This window comes from Gallinula chloropus (genome assembly GCF_964237585.1).
Source record: "Gallinula chloropus genome assembly, contig: HAP1_SCAFFOLD_313, whole genome shotgun sequence".
Lineage (NCBI taxonomy): Eukaryota > Metazoa > Chordata > Aves > Gruiformes > Rallidae > Gallinula > Gallinula chloropus.
The window spans coordinates 39,202-61,520 of NW_028168567.1; the positions used below are offsets into that span (position 1 = coordinate 39,202).

General features: G+C 52.1%; 3 long non-coding RNA genes across 6 annotated transcripts; all 3 read right to left on the reverse strand.

The window, feature by feature from the left end:
* Positions 1-810: 810 nt before the first annotated feature.
* Positions 811-5,121, reverse strand: LOC311204338. Of its 3 annotated transcripts, none has more exons than XR_014618022.1 (4): positions 4,907-5,121; positions 2,819-3,056; positions 1,954-2,050; positions 811-1,103 (listed from the first exon to the last, which is right to left on the reverse strand). It is a non-coding gene; the product is annotated as an uncharacterized lncRNA (long non-coding RNA). The 3 variants fall into 3 exon arrangements; XR_014618023.1 differs by lacking the exon at positions 4,907-5,121 and adding an exon at positions 4,242-4,256; XR_014618024.1 differs by lacking the exon at positions 4,907-5,121 and having other exon boundaries at positions 2,819-3,221.
* A 4,773-nt stretch (positions 5,122-9,894) lies between these two features.
* Positions 9,895-13,005, reverse strand: LOC311204342. The gene is made up of 3 exons (XR_014618035.1): positions 12,850-13,005; positions 10,762-10,999; positions 9,895-9,993 (listed from the first exon to the last, which is right to left on the reverse strand). It is a non-coding gene; the product is annotated as an uncharacterized lncRNA (long non-coding RNA).
* Positions 13,006-16,695: 3,690 nt separating this feature from the next.
* LOC311204343 lies at positions 16,696-21,001 on the reverse strand. Of its 2 annotated transcripts, none has more exons than XR_014618036.1 (4): positions 20,792-21,001; positions 18,704-18,941; positions 17,839-17,935; positions 16,696-16,988 (listed from the first exon to the last, which is right to left on the reverse strand). It is a non-coding gene; the product is annotated as an uncharacterized lncRNA (long non-coding RNA). The 2 variants fall into 2 exon arrangements; XR_014618037.1 differs by lacking the exon at positions 20,792-21,001 and adding an exon at positions 20,127-20,141.
* Positions 21,002-22,319: the final 1,318 nt, after the last annotated feature.

The following is a 22,319-nucleotide window of genomic DNA, read 5'->3' on the forward strand; positions in this document are numbered from 1 at the left end:
GCGCTGCGCCACCCGGGCGCAGTACCGCTGCGTGTCCGCAAGGCGGCAGCACCGAGGACCCCCGTGTTCGAATCCCCGCTCGGGCCTTTCCGCCAGTGCTCGGGCCTTTCCGCCAGTGCTCGGGCCTTTCCGCCAGTGCTCGTATCTCTCCGCCTCTGCTCGTATCTCTCCGCCTCTGCTCGGCCCTTTTCGGCTCCCCCTGCCCCACTAATTACCCGTCTGCCGCTGACCTGCGCTCATTAACAACCCCCCATCTCCTCCAGCGAATTCAACCCCCCTCCCAACTCTACTGCGACCCCTCTGAGAGCCCTCGAACCCCACCCTGGCCCCTGACCCCCTAGAAGACCCCCGAAGGAACCCCCAACACCCCAAAAATAGACCCTAGAGAGACCCCCCCAGAACCCCTCAGAGACACACCCCCGCCCAAAGAGCCCCCCCACGATCCCCTAAAAAGGCCCTTAGGGCCCCCCAACTCCCCAAAGAGCCCCCCCAAAAAACCCAGACCCCCCAAACAGACCCCATAAAGAACCCTAACCACCCCCCAAAAAACCTGAGACTCCTTAAAGACGCCCCCAAGCCCCTCACATCCCCCCCAAAATGAGACCCCATAAAGATCCCCTCAAAGAACCCCACACCCCCCCTTAGAGAACCCCCCCCAAAAGCCCTAGACCCCACCAAAAAGAGACCCTGTAAAGACCCCATAGTCCCCCAAAAAGAGCCAACCGCCCTGACTCAGCTGCTGCCAGCCCCATCGATGGAAAGATGCCACAACAACAGTGGCCTTGGCCACGCTTTCTTGGAAACAACTGGTTCCCTCATCACCTCTGAATAATAAAAATTCTAAGGCATTTTACAACAATGTCCAATACAACAGTAAACTGCTGCCAAGTATAACCCAGAAAATTGTCAGCCGATTCTCCTCTGTCGAAACCGTTGCCAGCTTTGGGCTGAGATGCCTCCAAGGTTTGGTCACCTTCGTCTTCAGCCAACATTGCCAAGTCTCTTGGCTGTTCTTCTGGATCCCCTGGAAGAAGACTGGTGACTGCCTGGAGAAGTGACTCAATCTGCTCTTCTGTTAGTCTTTCCTCACTTTCTTCCACCATCTGCAGGTCAAAAACCAATACATTGTTATTCAATCCATACTTCCTTCCTCAGCTCCAAACAGGAAGACTCGGCCCCAGTAAATACTGCTTTCAATGGATGCAAGACGTAGCCTGAACTCATCACAAAAGCATTTTACAAAGTGGAACTCTTGTAATATTGATAACAACACAAAACAAAAAAGCTCCCTTGTTAGCCACGACAGCTGGCATGCCACAGTGAGACCCTGCTTCTGTTACAAGGAGAACACCACGCTCAGAACAGGCTTTCCTCCTAAAGCCTCTCAGCCTAAGAAAAACCAAACCAAAATACCCAAAGAATTCCCACAAACTAGAAACCCCCACAAAGCCCAAAAACCAAAGAAGCCACAAACCCCCATTAAAGACACACACAAACCCCAGACCCCACAAGAAAAGCTGCGGGAACTCAAAACACCACAGAAGCCCCTAGCCCTCCCCCAAACCCGCAACCCACAGAACCCCAAAGCCTTCAAAAGGCAGAGAACCAAAACCCCCCCTTAGAACCCCAGTTAAAAAAAACAAACCAACAGAAAAACCTCACAAGCCCACACTAACCCCACAAATCCCAGAGCCTGTAAAAAAACCAACCCACCCAACCCCTATAGCCACAAAAACCAGGAAAAAAGAAAAAAAAATCAGTAAAACTACAAACACCTTACCAACCTCCTTGGCTCATTTTCTGAGAGGAGCCTGCACCAGCAGACAGACTAACACATTTTACTCCTAAACTCGGTTCTCTGCGTTCTTTCTCTGCCCCTTCTCTACATCCTTTTCTTTCAACTTCCTCTTCCTACCCACAAGGCTGTCTAAACCAATGGATAGAAACACTAACCCAGGTAACAGTACATCCAGTTCAGATAAAGGCAATGAAATCACCAGCGCCAATACTACGACCTTCTTACAGGTACCACAAGCTCCCAAGAACTCACCTGTAACAGGAAAAGAGGAGAAACCATAGAGACCTTAAATGCAATACGCCAAAACCCGAAAGAGACTTATTCTTGTATATTGAATGTTAAAATCACATGCATAATTACTGAATTCTTTACAGCTGAAAACATATTTTTAGAAGACGACCCTGACAGTCTACCTGCAACTGCTGCAAGATGTCTATAATAAACCCCCACAATTTTCTGTAATTAAAAAAAAAACAAAACAAAAAAAAAAACAGGAAAGAATGCAATCAATCATCCAGGTAATTCTGAGTTAACTGATGCCCTGAATGGGACAAGTCGAACCCAAGCTAACACCAGCCAGTTTACTGCAATGCTTGTCTAGCATACACGTATATAAATCAAAATGACATGTGGCTAGAGGCCAGGTGCAAAAAAAATAAGACATTTGCACACCACAGCAGACAACCTGCCGAGGGCCACGATATGATATGCTGCAGCAGAGTCTTGTGGCTGTTCGCTCAAACACGCTGGTGGAATAGTCTGCATAACCGGCCCTGTGCACGATTTACATGGGGTTTTCTAAGCTATGCCTGATGTGGCTAAGGGATTTTTACTGGGCAATCCTGGTTTAAGACCAGTCTCGGCTCCTAAGGAATGCCAGCCAACAAAGATGTTTTCAGCCGTTAACAAGAGGAACAGAAATCCAACGACGAGCTGCTGCTTTTAAAACGTGGAGTCATCATTGTGACAAATGGCACCACGCAGATCTCTGTTAACACATTTGTAGACAAAGTGGAAGACCTGGGGTTGGGGACAGCTGTGCAACTCAGCCTTCATTTCCCGAGGGCAGGTATGCTCCGTCAGCTGCTGCCAGGTGTCGTCGACAACAAGAAACGGGCTGCACTCTGCCGGCTTGTCCACCTCGAACTTCTCAGCGCAGAGCTGGCAAACATCTTCGGTGGTTATAGACAGTCTCACCAGGAAAGATCTTTCCTGTACATCCACAGTACACTCCCTGGAACGCAACATGAAGGTGGTTCTGTAGAATGAGAAAACACACATCAGCAACTCAAAAACCCCAACAGCTGAAGCGTCAGCAACAAACCTGTCCCCACACTGAGACTCACCCCCGCGATTCCCACGCCCGACAGCCACCTCGCCAACTGCAATACTGGTGGCAAAACTGTGGCAAGCGGAACAGAAATTCCTAAGCCAACACCCTCCTTTCCTCATATTACACTCTAACCCTGCAATTACAGCCAAACAGGACTTGTCCTGCCGAGCAAAACCAGGAAACAAAATGCAGTGAGGCTAAGCAATGTCTGAGGCAGCAGGGTCGAGAGATGGTGCTGCTGCACTACTGCCACAAAACAGGCACCTCCTATGGCCGTGTCAGTCAGAAGGAATAAGAAAAAAGCCTCTGCCAGTGGCAGCAAACGGTGCTGATCCCCAAGTTACTGCGTGATAAGCCATCTGCATTCTTATGCTGCAGCACGCAAAGTGTTTTAGGGTGCTTCAGTCCAGTCAGGACACTTTCATTGCATTAAACCGGTGACAATCTGGGGTCCGAGCCCGATTTAACCGGCTTTCCCATGACAGCTTTTTTTCTTTTTTACAGTAAGGCTTAGAGGGAAGCAGAAAGAAAGCTTCCTCGGCAACATTAGGCTAAACCCTAATGGCAAAAGCCTCGTGGCAAAAGCTGGACCTTTTTTCTGTGTTGAAACTGACATGTTCTTACAACTCCGATAACATGGAAAAAGTCTAAGTGCACCCTACAAGGAAATGCAGTTCTACCTTTCAGAAAGCATTTAAAGAGGAAAAAAAACCAAGCAACAACTGGGGGAAAAGCAACCACAAACATCTTTTGAACACATGAACAAAGCAAGCTGCTGTAGTGTGCTTTTTTAAAAAAAAAAAGACATTAACTGTGGTTACAGACTGAAAAAGATACAATTAAAGGAAGTGGAAAAATGGCACAGTGAGAAAGACCTGTTTATCAACTCAGCGGGTGCCAATGTCTGTATGCTAAACCAATCAGGCACGCTAAATCACAATGGCAAAGATGTACATTGCACAAAAGCAAGCCAGCAAAAGCTACCATTGAGAAGGTGGTTCTACCACTTAAGTTCCAAGAAGCACTCTTATCTTTAACAAAGTATTTTTACAGCTTGCAAACTGAAACACTGAAGCTTTGCAGCAGCATTTAAACGAGGTCAGGACTGACCCTGACGAAACAGGGCCTATCCGTTTCTGTTACCGGGGTGAAGCAATTATGAAAAATCAGCCCTAGAGGAGGAAAATCAAGCTGCAGTTTTAGTTCCTAATGTATGTAACACACAGATGTTTTTAAAAGCACGCGCTTTAGACAGACGGGACTGCTTCGAGAAGAGGCTGAAGCTCCCACAAGCACTCCTAACATATACTAAGTATCAAAGTTATTTATGGAGCGGCAGAAAATTGTACTCAATCATCCTCACAATATGGCATTTTTTGCCTTTTCATCCTAGAGACGGAGGGAGGATGAAGGCCTTCCGGGGTCCGAGAGCTGATAAAACTGCAGGAGCCCATCACAAGTGTAGCTACCACATTGTTAAGTCACGATGACTCCCCCTGCTCGATCGAAAATATCTCACCTCATAAGGCAGAGTCCATCAGTAGATTCCCAGGTCACACAGGCCTGCACTCTGCGAGCTGAACAGCTTTCTGTACTTCCACTTTACAGCGGAACCATGAGACTCTCTTGTTATGCTACTGATGTTGCCAACTTTAGGACCACCCTTGGATGGATTTCTACTCCAACAATGTCATCAAAATCTGCGCTGTGAAGAAGAACCCACCTTCCCTAGTCCTTTGCTTCATTTTAAGAAAAATAAACGAATGACAGGTTACCTTCTCCATGCAGAAAACACAGATCCATCGATTCCACCACGTACTCAACTTCAGTATCCAGCTCCAGCATGTCACACCTACTCACCCAGTGTGATAACACAGTCAAGAAGTCATCATTTTCATTCAGCCTCCCTGAGACAAAGGGAATAGAGACAGTCAGAGACAAACTGCGCTTTCCTTACCAGCCTCACCGTTTGAAAGGAAAGTGTTGCTTCGCTGCCTTCGCTGAGAAGTACATCTGTATTACTCTAGATCCTCCTGTAACCAGTGCGCAGCAAAGTGGGTGTCACCTGACACTGGCTGGACAGGACGCCAATGCCAGCTTCGTCCCATACTCTCTAGCGAGCGCAAATCCGACGATGCACACTTTGAGGCGTGCTCTCCTCAGGCAGCAACTCTGTCTTCTGCAGGATCTGCTGGAGATGCCCCTCGTTTCATGAACTGCTGCCAACAGCACCTGCATTTATGGAGAATAAAGCATATTCAAGGGCCAGCTTGCTGTCTGGGACAGTGAGATATAGAATGAAAAAAAAAAAAAAGAACACCAGACAACAGGCTAGAGAAATTTTTGGAGAAAACAAGACAGGTGCAGATCACGACAAAGAGATGGAAAAGGAAAGTAACTGCAGTGGCCTGCAGGACAGAGATGGAAGACGAAAAAAGGAGGAAGAGAAAGCAGGAAAAAAGCACAGAGAGAAAAAGAAAAGGGAGAGGGAGATGAAGAAAGAGAAAGGGAGAGAAGAAAAGGGAGCAGGACAGTACAATAGAGAAGTACAGGCAAGGGGAAAAAAAAAAAAAATCAGAGGAGTAGTAAGAAAGGGCAGGGGTCAGTGGAGGGCTGGGAAGGACCAAGACTCACAAGAAGGACAACAGGTTCTGGATGGGTAACCACCCAACTCTTAAACTTTTGGGGACTTAATGGGTACAAGGTATCCAAGAAGAAAGCTCAAATAGCAAGCCAAACAGTAATGTCTCCAATGGGCTTGGACATTTCACAAGGGCAACAAAGGCTGACAAGGAAACAAAAGGCAGAGCAGAACCTGTGCTCCATTTTCATTTACCATAAAAAATTATAGAAACCCCGCGAGCCACGGAACCCCCAAAAACCCAATTAAAACCACAAAAGAAACCCAAACCAGAAAACCAACAAAAGACCAGAGCAAAATAACCACCGAGCCGAAGAAACCAGCAAACCCGGAAACCCCAGACACCACAAGAACCCCCGATAACCACTGAACGCCACAGCAGCCACAAGAGAAGCCCTAAGCCCTCCTCTGCCAAAACAGCCCCGCGAGACAGAAAACCCACAAGCCGCAACTAGAGAGAGACACAGACCCACGCAAACCCCCAAATCCCCCCAAACCTGCCAGCCCCGCGGCCCGGACACGCTCAGACTGACCGGAAGAGTCCAGTCGCGCCCCGCCCCGCCGGCCCCTTCGGTGCCCCGTGTCTCCCGTGCCGGCTGCTCGGGGAACGGGAGCTCTGGCCCGGCCGCACCCCCGAGCCCCCGCCGCGACCCCCTCCGCGCACTGCCCGCGCGGCGCGGAGCCCCGCCTCCCGGCCCAGACACCCCGCCGGACGCCGCGGAGACACGTCCCGGCACGGACCGGCGCCGGCAGAAGGCCGGCCGCGGCTGGGGGGGGGTGGAAGGCGCGGCGCCTCGCCGCCCGCGCGCCCCGCACCGACCCCCGGCCCGCCGCGACCACTCGCGCCGCGACCCGCCGACCGCCCGGCCCCGGCCGACCCCGCGACGGGCGGCGGAACCGGAGCCTCACCGGGAGGGAGCGCCGGCATCCCGACGGGCCCCCTCATCGCCCCGGAAAGCACGGGCAGGCTCCTCGTGGCAGCTCCGCGGTTATACTGCCCGGAAAGGAGCGGGGCATGCCGGGATATACTGCCCCGGAAAGGAGCGGGGCATGCCGGGATATACTCCCCCGCAAGGGAGCGGGGCATGGCGGCGCCCATCTCCGTGCGGCTCCGGCGGAAAAATGGCCGCCGGGGGACTTCCGGGCATGGCGGCGCCCATCTCCGTGCGGCTCCGGCGGTTAAAAGGCGGCCGGGGTGCCTTCCGGGCATGGCGGCGCCCATCTCCGTGCGGCTACGGCGGAAAAATGGCCGCCGGGGGGCTTCCGGGCATGGCGGCGCCCATCTCCGTGCGGCTCCGGCGGTTAAAAGGCGGCCGGGGGGCTTCCGAGCATGGCGGCGCCCATCTCCGTGCGGCTCCGACGGAAAAATGGCCGCCGGGGGGCTTCCGGGCCCCCGTTTGGGGGCGCGAGCTTGGGGGGGGGCTACACAGCACAGCTGCCCCGTTCGGGAAGCTAAGCAGGGACCAGTTCGGTCAGCGCCCGGATGGGCGACCTCCCCCCGTCTTCGAATCCCCGCACCTAACAGTGCCCCCGCCACGTGCGCCCCTCCTCCCAAAATCTGACCCCCCCCGAGGGAGTCCCATCACCTTCGAGGGTTCCCCGGACCTGACAGTGCCCCGGCCGACCCCGCGACGGGCGAAGGAAACCCCGCCTCCCCGGGAGGGAACTTTCGGAACGCTGCGGCTTCCGTGCGCTGCGCCACCCGGGCGCAGTACCGCTGCGTGTCCGCAAGGCGGCAGCACCGAGCGATCCCGCGAGGGGGGGGGTACCGGCGCCTCTCCGGGAGGGAGCGGCCGGTGACCTCACAGCTTCCCCGTCCGGGAAGCTAAGCAGGTACCAGCTCGGTCAGCGCCCGGATGGGCGACCTCACCCCGTCTTCGAATCCCCGCACATGACAGTGACCCCCCCCCCCCGCGCGCCCCCTCCCAAAATCTGCCCCCCCGAGGGAGTCCCATCGCCCTCGGGGGTTCCCCGGACCTGACAGTGCCCCGGCCGACCCCGCGACGGGCGGCGGAACCCCCCCCTCACCGGGAGGGAGCGGCCGCCCCGCAATGGCGGCGTCCCTCGTTAAAGCGCCCTGCCGCTCGCGCTGCGCCGCCCGGCCGCAGTCCGCACGCAGCGGGCTCTGCGCGCACCCGCGCAGGAACGCGGCGAGTGTGCACGGAGGCAGCAGAACGCGGCGGCTTCCGTGCGCTGCGCCACCCGGGCGCAGTACCGCTGCGTGTCCGCAAGGCGGCAGCACCGAGGACCCCCGTGTTCGAATCCCCGCTCGGGCCTTTCCGCCAGTGCTCGGGCCTTTCCGCCAGTGCTCGTATCTCTCCGCCTCTGCTCGTATCTCTCCGCCTCTGCTCGGCCCTTTTCGGCTCCCCCTGCCCCACTAATTACCCGTCTGCCGCTGACCTGCGCTCATTAACAACCCCCCATCTCCTCCAGCGAATTCAACCCCCCTCCCAACTCTACTGCGACCCCTCTGAGAGCCCTCGAACCCCACCCTGGCCCCTGACCCCCTAGAAGACCCCCGAAGGAACCCCCAACACCCCAAAAATAGACCCTAGAGAGACCCCCCCAGAACCCCTCAGAGACACACCCCCGCCCAAAGAGCCCCCCCACGATCCCCTAAAAAGGCCCTTAGGGCCCCCCAACTCCCCAAAGAGCCCCCCCAAAAAACCCAGACCCCCCAAACAGACCCCATAAAGAACCCTAACCACCCCCCAAAAAACCTGAGACTCCTTAAAGACGCCCCCAAGCCCCTCACATCCCCCCCAAAATGAGACCCCATAAAGATCCCCTCAAAGAACCCCACACCCCCCCTTAGAGAACCCCCCCCAAAAGCCCTAGACCCCACCAAAAAGAGACCCTGTAAAGACCCCATAGTCCCCCAAAAAGAGCCAACCGCCCTGACTCAGCTGCTGCCAGCCCCATCGATGGAAAGATGCCACAACAACAGTGGCCTTGGCCACGCTTTCTTGGAAACAACTGGTTCCCTCATCACCTCTGAATAATAAAAATTCTAAGGCATTTTACAACAATGTCCAATACAACAGTAAACTGCTGCCAAGTATAACCCAGAAAATTGTCAGCCGATTCTCCTCTGTCGAAACCGTTGCCAGCTTTGGGCTGAGATGCCTCCAAGGTTTGGTCACCTTCGTCTTCAGCCAACATTGCCAAGTCTCTTGGCTGTTCTTCTGGATCCCCTGGAAGAAGACTGGTAGACTGCCTGGAGAAGTGACTCAATCTGCTCTTCTGTTAGTCTTTCCTCACTTTCTTCCACCATCTGCAGGTCAAAAACCAATACATTGTTATTCAATCCATACTTCCTTCCTCAGCTCCAAACAGGAAGACTCGGCCCCAGTAAATACTGCTTTCAATGGATGCAAGACGTAGCCTGAACTCATCACAAAAGCATTTTACAAAGTGGAACTCTTGTAATATTGATAACAACACAAAACAAAAAAGCTCCCTTGTTAGCCACGACAGCTGGCATGCCACAGTGAGACCCTGCTTCTGTTACAAGGAGAACACCACGCTCAGAACAGGCTTTCCTCCTAAAGCCTCTCAGCCTAAGAAAAACCAAACCAAAATACCCAAAGAATTCCCACAAACTAGAAACCCCCACAAAGCCCAAAAACCAAAGAAGCCACAAACCCCCATTAAAGACACACACAAACCCCAGACCCCACAAGAAAAGCTGCGGGAACTCAAAACACCACAGAAGCCCCTAGCCCTCCCCCAAACCCGCAACCCACAGAACCCCAAAGCCTTCAAAAGGCAGAGAACCAAAACCCCCCCTTAGAACCCCAGTTAAAAAAAACAAACCAACAGAAAAACCTCACAAGCCCACACTAACCCCACAAATCCCAGAGCCTGTAAAAAAACCAACCCACCCAACCCCTATAGCCACAAAAACCAGGAAAAAAGAAAAAAAAATCAGTAAAACTACAAACACCTTACCAACCTCCTTGGCTCATTTTCTGAGAGGAGCCTGCACCAGCAGACAGACTAACACATTTTACTCCTAAACTCGGTTCTCTGCGTTCTTTCTCTGCCCCTTCTCTACATCCTTTTCTTTCAACTTCCTCTTCCTACCCACAAGGCTGTCTAAACCAATGGATAGAAACACTAACCCAGGTAACAGTACATCCAGTTCAGATAAAGGCAATGAAATCACCAGCGCCAATACTACGACCTTCTTACAGGTACCACAAGCTCCCAAGAACTCACCTGTAACAGGAAAAGAGGAGAAACCATAGAGACCTTAAATGCAATACGCCAAAACCCGAAAGAGACTTATTCTTGTATATTGAATGTTAAAATCACATGCATAATTACTGAATTCTTTACAGCTGAAAACATATTTTTAGAAGACGACCCTGACAGTCTACCTGCAACTGCTGCAAGATGTCTATAATAAACCCCCACAATTTTCTGTAATTAAAAAAAAAACAAAACAAAAAAAAAAACAGGAAAGAATGCAATCAATCATCCAGGTAATTCTGAGTTAACTGATGCCCTGAATGGGACAAGTCGAACCCAAGCTAACACCAGCCAGTTTACTGCAATGCTTGTCTAGCATACACGTATATAAATCAAAATGACATGTGGCTAGAGGCCAGGTGCAAAAAAAATAAGACATTTGCACACCACAGCAGACAACCTGCCGAGGGCCACGATATGATATGCTGCAGCAGAGTCTTGTGGCTGTTCGCTCAAACACGCTGGTGGAATAGTCTGCATAACCGGCCCTGTGCACGATTTACATGGGGTTTTCTAAGCTATGCCTGATGTGGCTAAGGGATTTTTACTGGGCAATCCTGGTTTAAGACCAGTCTCGGCTCCTAAGGAATGCCAGCCAACAAAGATGTTTTCAGCCGTTAACAAGAGGAACAGAAATCCAACGACGAGCTGCTGCTTTTAAAACGTGGAGTCATCATTGTGACAAATGGCACCACGCAGATCTCTGTTAACACATTTGTAGACAAAGTGGAAGACCTGGGGTTGGGGACAGCTGTGCAACTCAGCCTTCATTTCCCGAGGGCAGGTATGCTCCGTCAGCTGCTGCCAGGTGTCGTCGACAACAAGAAACGGGCTGCACTCTGCCGTCTTGTCCACCTCGAACTTCTCAGCGCAGAGCTGGCGAACATCTTCGGTGGTTATAGACAGTCTCACCAGGAAAGATCTTTCCTGTACATCCACAGTACACTCCCTGGAACGCAACATGAAGGTGGTTCTGTAGAATGAGAAAACACACATCAGCAACTCAAAAACCCCAACAGCTGAAGCGTCAGCAACAAACCTGTCCCCACACTGAGACTCACCCCCGCGATTCCCACGCCCGACAGCCACCTCGCCAACTGCAATACTGGTGGCAAAACTGTGGCAAGCGGAACAGAAATTCCTAAGCCAACACCCTCCTTTCCTCATATTACACTCTAACCCTGCAATTACAGCCAAACAGGACTTGTCCTGCCGAGCAAAACCAGGAAACAAAATGCAGTGAGGCTAAGCAATGTCTGAGGCAGCAGGGTCGAGAGATGGTGCTGCTGCACTACTGCCACAAAACAGGCACCTCCTATGGCCGTGTCAGTCAGAAGGAATAAGAAAAAAGCCTCTGCCAGTGGCAGCAAACGGTGCTGATCCCCAAGTTACTGCGTGATAAGCCATCTGCATTCTTATGCTGCAGCACGCAAAGTGTTTTAGGGTGCTTCAGTCCAGTCAGGACACTTTCATTGCATTAAACCGGTGACAATCTGGGGTCCGAGCCCGATTTAACCGGCTTTCCCATGACAGCTTTTTTTCTTTTTTACAGTAAGGCTTAGAGGGAAGCAGAAAGAAAGCTTCCTCGGCAACATTAGGCTAAACCCTAATGGCAAAAGCCTCGTGGCAAAAGCTGGACCTTTTTTCTGTGTTGAAACTGACATGTTCTTACAACTCCGATAACATGGAAAAAGTCTAAGTGCACCCTACAAGGAAATGCAGTTCTACCTTTCAGAAAGCATTTAAAGAGGAAAAAAAACCAAGCAACAACTGGGGGAAAAGCAACCACAAACATCTTTTGAACACATGAACAAAGCAAGCTGCTGTAGTGTGCTTTTTTAAAAAAAAAAAGACATTAACTGTGGTTACAGACTGAAAAAGATACAATTAAAGGAAGTGGAAAAATGGCACAGTGAGAAAGACCTGTTTATCAACTCAGCGGGTGCCAATGTCTGTATGCTAAACCAATCAGGCACGCTAAATCACAATGGCAAAGATGTACATTGCACAAAAGCAAGCCAGCAAAAGCTACCATTGAGAAGGTGGTTCTACCACTTAAGTTCCAAGAAGCACTCTTATCTTTAACAAAGTATTTTTACAGCTTGCAAACTGAAACACTGAAGCTTTGCAGCAGCATTTAAACGAGGTCAGGACTGACCCTGACGAAACAGGGCCTATCCGTTTCTGTTACCGGGGTGAAGCAATTATGAAAAATCAGCCCTAGAGGAGGAAAATCAAGCTGCAGTTTTAGTTCCTAATGTATGTAACACACAGATGTTTTTAAAAGCACGCGCTTTAGACAGACGGGACTGCTTCGAGAAGAGGCTGAAGCTCCCACAAGCACTCCTAACATATACTAAGTATCAAAGTTATTTATGGAGCGGCAGAAAATTGTACTCAATCATCCTCACAATATGGCATTTTTTGCCTTTTCATCCTAGAGACGGAGGGAGGATGAAGGCCTTCCGGGGTCCGAGAGCTGATAAAACTGCAGGAGCCCATCACAAGTGTAGCTACCACATTGTTAAGTCACGATGACTCCCCCTGCTCGATCGAAAATATCTCACCTCATAAGGCAGAGTCCATCAGTAGATTCCCAGGTCACACAGGCCTGCACTCTGCGAGCTGAACAGCTTTCTGTACTTCCACTTTACAGCGGAACCATGAGACTCTCTTGTTATGCTACTGATGTTGCCAACTTTAGGACCACCCTTGGATGGATTTCTACTCCAACAATGTCATCAAAATCTGCGCTGTGAAGAAGAACCCACCTTCCCTAGTCCTTTGCTTCATTTTAAGAAAAATAAACGAATGACAGGTTACCTTCTCCATGCAGAAAACACAGATCCATCGATTCCACCACGTACTCAACTTCAGTATCCAGCTCCAGCATGTCACACCTACTCACCCAGTGTGATAACACAGTCAAGAAGTCATCATTTTCATTCAGCCTCCCTGAGACAAAGGGAATAGAGACAGTCAGAGACAAACTGCGCTTTCCTTACCAGCCTCACCGTTTGAAAGGAAAGTGTTGCTTCGCTGCCTTCGCTGAGAAGTACATCTGTATTACTCTAGATCCTCCTGTAACCAGTGCGCAGCAAAGTGGGTGTCACCTGACACTGGCTGGACAGGACGCCAATGCCAGCTTCGTCCCATACTCTCTAGCGAGCGCAAATCCGACGATGCACACTTTGAGGCGTGCTCTCCTCAGGCAGCAACTCTGTCTTCTGCAGGATCTGCTGGAGATGCCCCTCGTTTCATGAACTGCTGCCAACAGCACCTGCATTTATGGAGAATAAAGCATATTCAAGGGCCAGCTTGCTGTCTGGGACAGTGAGATATAGAATGAAAAAAAAAAAAAAGAACACCAGACAACAGGCTAGAGAAATTTTTGGAGAAAACAAGACAGGTGCAGATCACGACAAAGAGATGGAAAAGGAAAGTAACTGCAGTGGCCTGCAGGACAGAGATGGAAGACGAAAAAAGGAGGAAGAGAAAGCAGGAAAAAAGCACAGAGAGAAAAAGAAAAGGGAGAGGGAGATGAAGAAAGAGAAAGGGAGAGAAGAAAAGGGAGCAGGACAGTACAATAGAGAAGTACAGGCAAGGGGAAAAAAAAAAAAAATCAGAGGAGTAGTAAGAAAGGGCAGGGGTCAGTGGAGGGCTGGGAAGGACCAAGACTCACAAGAAGGACAACAGGTTCTGGATGGGTAACCACCCAACTCTTAAACTTTTGGGGACTTAATGGGTACAAGGTATCCAAGAAGAAAGCTCAAATAGCAAGCCAAACAGTAATGTCTCCAATGGGCTTGGACATTTCACAAGGGCAACAAAGGCTGACAAGGAAACAAAAGGCAGAGCAGAACCTGTGCTCCATTTTCATTTACCATAAAAAATTATAGAAACCCCGCGAGCCACGGAACCCCCAAAAACCCAATTAAAACCACAAAAGAAACCCAAACCAGAAAACCAACAAAAGACCAGAGCAAAATAACCACCGAGCCGAAGAAACCAGCAAACCCGGAAACCCCAGACACCACAAGAACCCCCGATAACCACTGAACGCCACAGCAGCCACAAGAGAAGCCCTAAGCCCTCCTCTGCCAAAACAGCCCCGCGAGACAGAAAACCCACAAGCCGCAACTAGAGAGAGACACAGACCCACGCAAACCCCCAAATCCCCCCAAACCTGCCAGCCCCGCGGCCCGGACACGCTCAGACTGACCGGAAGAGTCCAGTCGCGCCCCGCCCCGCCGGCCCCTTCGGTGCCCCGTGTCTCCCGTGCCGGCTGCTCGGGGAACGGGAGCTCTGGCCCGGCCGCACCCCCGAGCCCCCGCCGCGACCCCCTCCGCGCACTGCCCGCGCGGCGCGGAGCCCCCCCTCCCGGCCCAGACACCCCGCCGGACGCCGCGGAGACACGTCCCGGCACGGACCGGCGCCGGCAGAAGGCCGGCCGCGGCTGGGGGGGGGTGGAAGGCGCGGCGCCTCGCCGCCCGCGCGCCCCGCACCGACCCCCGGCCCGCCGCGACCACTCGCGCCGCGACCCGCCGACCGCCCGGCCCCGGCCGACCCCGCGACGGGCGGCGGAACCGGAGCCTCACCGGGAGGGAGCGCCGGCATCCCGACGGGCCCCCTCATCGCCCCGGAAAGCACGGGCAGGCTCCTCGTGGCAGCTCCGCGGTTATACTGCCCGGAAAGGAGCGGGGCATGCCGGGATATACTGCCCCGGAAAGGAGCGGGGCATGCCGGGATATACTCCCCCGCAAGGGAGCGGGGCATGGCGGCGCCCATCTCCGTGCGGCTCCGGCGGAAAAATGGCCGCCGGGGGACTTCCGGGCATGGCGGCGCCCATCTCCGTGCGGCTCCGGCGGTTAAAAGGCGGCCGGGGTGCCTTCCGGGCATGGCGGCGCCCATCTCCGTGCGGCTACGGCGGAAAAATGGCCGCCGGGGGGCTTCCGGGCATGGCGGCGCCCATCTCCGTGCGGCTCCGGCGGTTAAAAGGCGGCCGGGGGGCTTCCGAGCATGGCGGCGCCCATCTCCGTGCGGCTCCGACGGAAAAATGGCCGCCGGGGGGCTTCCGGGCCCCCGTTTGGGGGCGCGAGCTTGGGGGGGGGCTACACAGCACAGCTGCCCCGTTCGGGAAGCTAAGCAGGGACCAGTTCGGTCAGCGCCCGGATGGGCGACCTCCCCCCGTCTTCGAATCCCCGCACCTAACAGTGCCCCCGCCACGTGCGCCCCTCCTCCCAAAATCTGACCCCCCCCGAGGGAGTCCCATCACCTTCGAGGGTTCCCCGGACCTGACAGTGCCCCGGCCGACCCCGCGACGGGCGAAGGAAACCCCGCCTCCCCGGGAGGGAACTTTCGGAACGCTGCGGCTTCCGTGCGCTGCGCCACCCGGGCGCAGTACCGCTGCGTGTCCGCAAGGCGGCAGCACCGAGCGATCCCGCGAGGGGGGGGGTACCGGCGCCTCTCCGGGAGGGAGCGGCCGGTGACCTCACAGCTTCCCCGTCCGGGAAGCTAAGCAGGTACCAGCTCGGTCAGCGCCCGGATGGGCGACCTCACCCCGTCTTCGAATCCCCGCACATGACAGTGACCCCCCCCCCCCGCGCGCCCCCTCCCAAAATCTGCCCCCCCGAGGGAGTCCCATCGCCTTCGGGGGTTCCCCGGACCTGACAGTGCCCCGGCCGACCCCGCGACGGGCGGCGGAACCCCCCCCTCACCGGGAGGGAGCGGCCGCCCCGCAATGGCGGCGTCCCTCGTTAAAGCGCCCTGCCGCTCGCGCTGCGCCGCCCGGCCGCAGTCCGCACGCAGCGGGCTCTGCGCGCACCCGCGCAGGAACGCGGCGAGTGTGCACGGAGGCAGCAGAACGCGGCGGCTTCCGTGCGCTGCGCCACCCGGGCGCAGTACCGCTGCGTGTCCGCAAGGCGGCAGCACCGAGGACCCCCGTGTTCGAATCCCCGCTCGGGCCTTTCCGCCAGTGCTCGGGCCTTTCCGCCAGTGCTCGTATCTCTCCGCCTCTGCTCGTATCTCTCCGCCTCTGCTCGGCCCTTTTCGGCTCCCCCTGCCCCACTAATTACCCGTCTGCCGCTGACCTGCGCTCATTAACAACCCCCCATCTCCTCCAGCGAATTCAACCCCCCTCCCAACTCTACTGCGACCCCTCTGAGAGCCCTCGAACCCCACCCTGGCCCCTGACCCCCTAGAAGACCCCCGAAGGAACCCCCAACACCCCAAAAATAGACCCTAGAGAGACCCCCCCAGAACCCCTCAGAGACACACCCCCGCCCAAAGAGCCCCCCCACGATCCCCTAAAAAGGCCCTTAGGGCCCCCCAACTCCCCAAAGAGCCCCCCCAAAAAACCCAGACCCCCCAAACAGACCCCATAAAGAACCCTAACCACCCCCCAAAAAACCTGAGACTCCTTAAAGACGCCCCCAAGCCCCTCACATCCCCCCCAAAATGAGACCCCATAAAGATCCCCTCAAAGAACCCCACACCCCCCCTTAGAGAACCCCCCCCAAAAGCCCTAGACCCCACCAAAAAGAGACCCTGTAAAGACCCCATAGTCCCCCAAAAAGAGCCAACCGCCCTGACTCAGCTGCTGCCAGCCCCATCGATGGAAAGATGCCACAACAACAGTGGCCTTGGCCACGCTTTCTTGGAAACAACTGGTTCCCTCATCACCTCTGAATAATAAAAATTCTAAGGCATTTTACAACAATGTCCAATACAACAGTAAACTGCTGCCAAGTATAACCCAGAAAATTGTCAGCCGATTCTCCTCTGTCGAAACCGTTGCCAGCTTTGGGCTGAGATGCCTCCAAGGTTTGGTCACCTTCGTCTTCAGCCAACATTGCCAAGTCTCTTGGCTGTTCTTCTGGATCCCCTGGAAGAAGACTGGTGACTGCCTGGAGAAGTGACTCAATCTGCTCTTCTGTTAGTCTTTCCTCACTTTCTTCCACCATCTGCAGGTCAAAAACCAATACATTGTTATTCAATCCATACTTCCTTCCTCAGCTCCAAACAGGAAGACTCGGCCCCAGTAAATACTGCTTTCAATGGATGCAAGACGTAGCCTGAACTCATCACAAAAGCATTTTACAAAGTGGAACTCTTGTAATATTGATAACAACACAAAACAAAAAAGCTCCCTTGATAGCCACGACAGCTGGCATGCCACAGTGAGACCCTGCTTCTGTTACAAGGAGAACACCACGCTCAGAACAGGCTTTCCTCCTAAAGCCTCTCAGCCTAAGAAAAACCAAACCAAAATACCCAAAGAATTCCCACAAACTAGAAACCCCCACAAAGCCCAAAAACCAAAGAAGCCACAAACCCCCATTAAAGACACACACAAACCCCAGACCCCACAAGAAAAGCTGCGGGAACTCAAAACACCACAGAAGCCCCTAGCCCTCCCCCAAACCCGCAACCCACAGAACCCCAAAGCCTTCAAAAGGCAGAGAACCAAAACCCCCCCTTAGAACCCCAGTTAAAAAAAACAAACCAACAGAAAAACCTCACAAGCCCACACTAACCCCACAAATCCCAGACCCTGTAAAAAAACCAACCCACCCAACCCCTATAGCCACAAAAACCAGGAAAAAAGAAAAAAAAATCAGTAAAACTACAAACACCTTACCAACCTCCTTGGCTCATTTTCTGAGAGGAGCCTGCACCAGCAGACAGACTAACACATTTTACTCCTAAACTCGGTTCTCTGCGTTCTTTCTCTGCCCCTTCTCTACATCCTTTTCTTTCAACTTCCTCTTCCTACCCACAAGGCTGTCTAAACCAATGGATAGAAACACTAACCCAGGTAACAGTACATCCAGTTCAGATAAAGGCAATGAAATCACCAGCGCCAATACTACGACCTTCTTACAGGTACCACAAGCTCCCAAGAACTCACCTGTAACAGGAAAAGAGGAGAAACCATAGAGACCTTAAATGCAATACGCCAAAACCCGAAAGAGACTTATTCTTGTATATTGAATGTTAAAATCACATGCATAATTACTGAATTCTTTACAGCTGAAAACATATTTTTAGAAGACGACCCTGACAGTCTACCTGCAACTGCTGCAAGATGTCTATAATAAACCCCCACAATTTTCTGTAATTAAAAAAAAAACAAAACAAAAAAAAAAACAGGAAAGAATGCAATCAATCATCCAGGTAATTCTGAGTTAACTGATGCCCTGAATGGGACAAGTCGAACCCAAGCTAACACCAGCCAGTTTACTGCAATGCTTGTCTAGCATACACGTATATAAATCAAAATGACATGTGGCTAGAGGCCAGGTGCAAAAAAAATAAGACATTTGCACACCACAGCAGACAACCTGCCGAGGGCCACGATATGATATGCTGCAGCAGAGTCTTGTGGCTGTTCGCTCAAACACGCTGGTGGAATAGTCTGCATAACCGGCCCTGTGCACGATTTACATGGGGTTTTCTAAGCTATGCCTGATGTGGCTAAGGGATTTTTACTGGGCAATCCTGGTTTAAGACCAGTCTCGGCTCCTAAGGAATGCCAGCCAACAAAGATGTTTTCAGCCGTTAACAAGAGGAACAGAAATCCAACGACGAGCTGCTGCTTTTAAAACGTGGAGTCATCATTGTGACAAATGGCACCACGCAGATCTCTGTTAACACATTTGTAGACAAAGTGGAAGACCTGGGGTTGGGGACAGCTGTGCAACTCAGCCTTCATTTCCCGAGGGCAGGTATGCTCCGTCAGCTGCTGCCAGGTGTCGTCGACAACAAGAAACGGGCTGCACTCTGCCGTCTTGTCCACCTCGAACTTCTCAGCGCAGAGCTGGCGAACATCTTCGGTGGTTATAGACAGTCTCACCAGGAAAGATCTTTCCTGTACATCCACAGTACACTCCCTGGAACGCAACATGAAGGTGGTTCTGTAGAATGAGAAAACACACATCAGCAACTCAAAAACCCCAACAGCTGAAGCGTCAGCAACAAACCTGTCCCCACACTGAGACTCACCCCCGCGATTCCCACGCCCGACAGCCACCTCGCCAACTGCAATACTGGTGGCAAAACTGTGGCAAGCGGAACAGAAATTCCTAAGCCAACACCCTCCTTTCCTCATATTACACTCTAACCCTGCAATTACAGCCAAACAGGACTTGTCCTGCCGAGCAAAACCAGGAAACAAAATGCAGTGAGGCTAAGCAATGTCTGAGGCAGCAGGGTCGAGAGATGGTGCTGCTGCACTACTGCCACAAAACAGGCACCTCCTATGGCCGTGTCAGTCAGAAGGAATAAGAAAAAAGCCTCTGCCAGTGGCAGCAAACGGTGCTGATCCCCAAGTTACTGCGTGATAAGCCATCTGCATTCTTATGCTGCAGCACGCAAAGTGTTTTAGGGTGCTTCAGTCCAGTCAGGACACTTTCATTGCATTAAACCGGTGACAATCTGGGGTCCGAGCCCGATTTAACCGGCTTTCCCATGACAGCTTTTTTTCTTTTTTACAGTAAGGCTTAGAGGGAAGCAGAAAGAAAGCTTCCTCGGCAACATTAGGCTAAACCCTAATGGCAAAAGCCTCGTGGCAAAAGCTGGACCTTTTTTCTGTGTTGAAACTGACATGTTCTTACAACTCCGATAACATGGAAAAAGTCTAAGTGCACCCTACAAGGAAATGCAGTTCTACCTTTCAGAAAGCATTTAAAGAGGAAAAAAAACCAAGCAACAACTGGGGGAAAAGCAACCACAAACATCTTTTGAACACATGAACAAAGCAAGCTGCTGTAGTGTGCTTTTTTAAAAAAAAAAAGACATTAACTGTGGTTACAGACTGAAAAAGATACAATTAAAGGAAGTGGAAAAATGGCACAGTGAGAAAGACCTGTTTATCAACTCAGCGGGTGCCAATGTCTGTATGCTAAACCAATCAGGCACGCTAAATCACAATGGCAAAGATGTACATTGCACAAAAGCAAGCCAGCAAAAGCTACCATTGAGAAGGTGGTTCTACCACTTAAGTTCCAAGAAGCACTCTTATCTTTAACAAAGTATTTTTACAGCTTGCAAACTGAAACACTGAAGCTTTGCAGCAGCATTTAAACGAGGTCAGGACTGACCCTGACGAAACAGGGCCTATCCGTTTCTGTTACCGGGGTGAAGCAATTATGAAAAATCAGCCCTAGAGGAGGAAAATCAAGCTGCAGTTTTAGTTCCTAATGTATGTAACACACAGATGTTTTTAAAAGCACGCGCTTTAGACAGACGGGACTGCTTCGAGAAGAGGCTGAAGCTCCCACAAGCACTCCTAACATATACTAAGTATCAAAGTTATTTATGGAGCGGCAGAAAATTGTACTCAATCATCCTCACAATATGGCATTTTTTGCCTTTTCATCCTAGAGACGGAGGGAGGATGAAGGCCTTCCGGGGTCCGAGAGCTGATAAAACTGCAGGAGCCCATCACAAGTGTAGCTACCACATTGTTAAGTCACGATGACTCCCCCTGCTCGATCGAAAATATCTCACCTCATAAGGCAGAGTCCATCAGTAGATTCCCAGGTCACACAGGCCTGCACTCTGCGAGCTGAACAGCTTTCTGTACTTCCACTTTACAGCGGAACCATGAGACTCTCTTGTTATGCTACTGATGTTGCCAACTTTAGGACCACCCTTGGATGGATTTCTACTCCAACAATGTCATCAAAATCTGCGCTGTGAAGAAGAACCCACCTTCCCTAGTCCTTTGCTTCATTTTAAGAAAAATAAACGAATGACAGGTTACCTTCTCCATGCAGAAAACACAGATCCATCGATTCCACCACGTACTCAACTTCAGTATCCAGCTCCAGCATGTCACACCTACTCACCCAGTGTGATAACACAGTCAAGAAGTCATCATTTTCATTCAGCCTCCCTGAGACAAAGGGAATAGAGACAGTCAGAGACAAACTGCGCTTTCCTTACCAGCCTCACCGTTTGAAAGGAAAGTGTTGCTTCGCTGCCTTCGCTGAGAAGTACATCTGTATTACTCTAGATCCTCCTGTAACCAGTGCGCAGCAAAGTGGGTGTCACCTGACACTGGCTGGACAGGACGCCAATGCCAGCTTCGTCCCATACTCTCTAGCGAGCGCAAATCCGACGATGCACACTTTGAGGCGTGCTCTCCTCAGGCAGCAACTCTGTCTTCTGCAGGATCTGCTGGAGATGCCCCTCGTTTCATGAACTGCTGCCAACAGCACCTGCATTTATGGAGAATAAAGCATATTCAAGGGCCAGCTTGCTGTCTGGGACAGTGAGATATAGAATGAAAAAAAAAAAAAAGAACACCAGACAACAGGCTAGAGAAATTTTTGGAGAAAACAAGACAGGTGCAGATCACGACAAAGAGATGGAAAAGGAAAGTAACTGCAGTGGCCTGCAGGACAGAGATGGAAGACGAAAAAAGGAGGAAGAGAAAGCAGGAAAAAAGCACAGAGAGAAAAAGAAAAGGGAGAGGGAGATGAAGAAAGAGAAAGGGAGAGAAGAAAAGGGAGCAGGACAGTACAATAGAGAAGTACAGGCAAGGGGAAAAAAAAAAAAAATCAGAGGAGTAGTAAGAAAGGGCAGGGGTCAGTGGAGGGCTGGGAAGGACCAAGACTCACAAGAAGGACAACAGGTTCTGGATGGGTAACCACCCAACTCTTAAACTTTTGGGGACTTAATGGGTACAAGGTATCCAAGAAGAAAGCTCAAATAGCAAGCCAAACAGTAATGTCTCCAATGGGCTTGGACATTTCACAAGGGCAACAAAGGCTGACAAGGAAACAAAAGGCAGAGCAGAACCTGTGCTCCATTTTCATTTACCATAAAAAATTATAGAAACCCCGCGAGCCACGGAACCCCCAAAAACCCAATTAAAACCACAAAAGAAACCCAAACCAGAAAACCAACAAAAGACCAGAGCAAAATAACCACCGAGCCGAAGAAACCAGCAAACCCGGAAACCCCAGACACCACAAGAACCCCCGATAACCACTGAACGCCACAGCAGCCACAAGAGAAGCCCTAAGCCCTCCTCTGCCAAAACAGCCCCGCGAGACAGAAAACCCACAAGCCGCAACTAGAGAGAGACACAGACCCACGCAAACCCCCAAATCCCCCCAAACCTGCCAGCCCCGCGGCCCGGACACGCTCAGACTGACCGGAAGAGTCCAGTCGCGCCCCGCCCCGCCGGCCCCTTCGGTGCCCCGTGTCTCCCGTGCCGGCTGCTCGGGGAACGGGAGCTCTGGCCCGGCCGCACCCCCGAGCCCCCGCCGCGACCCCCTCCGCGC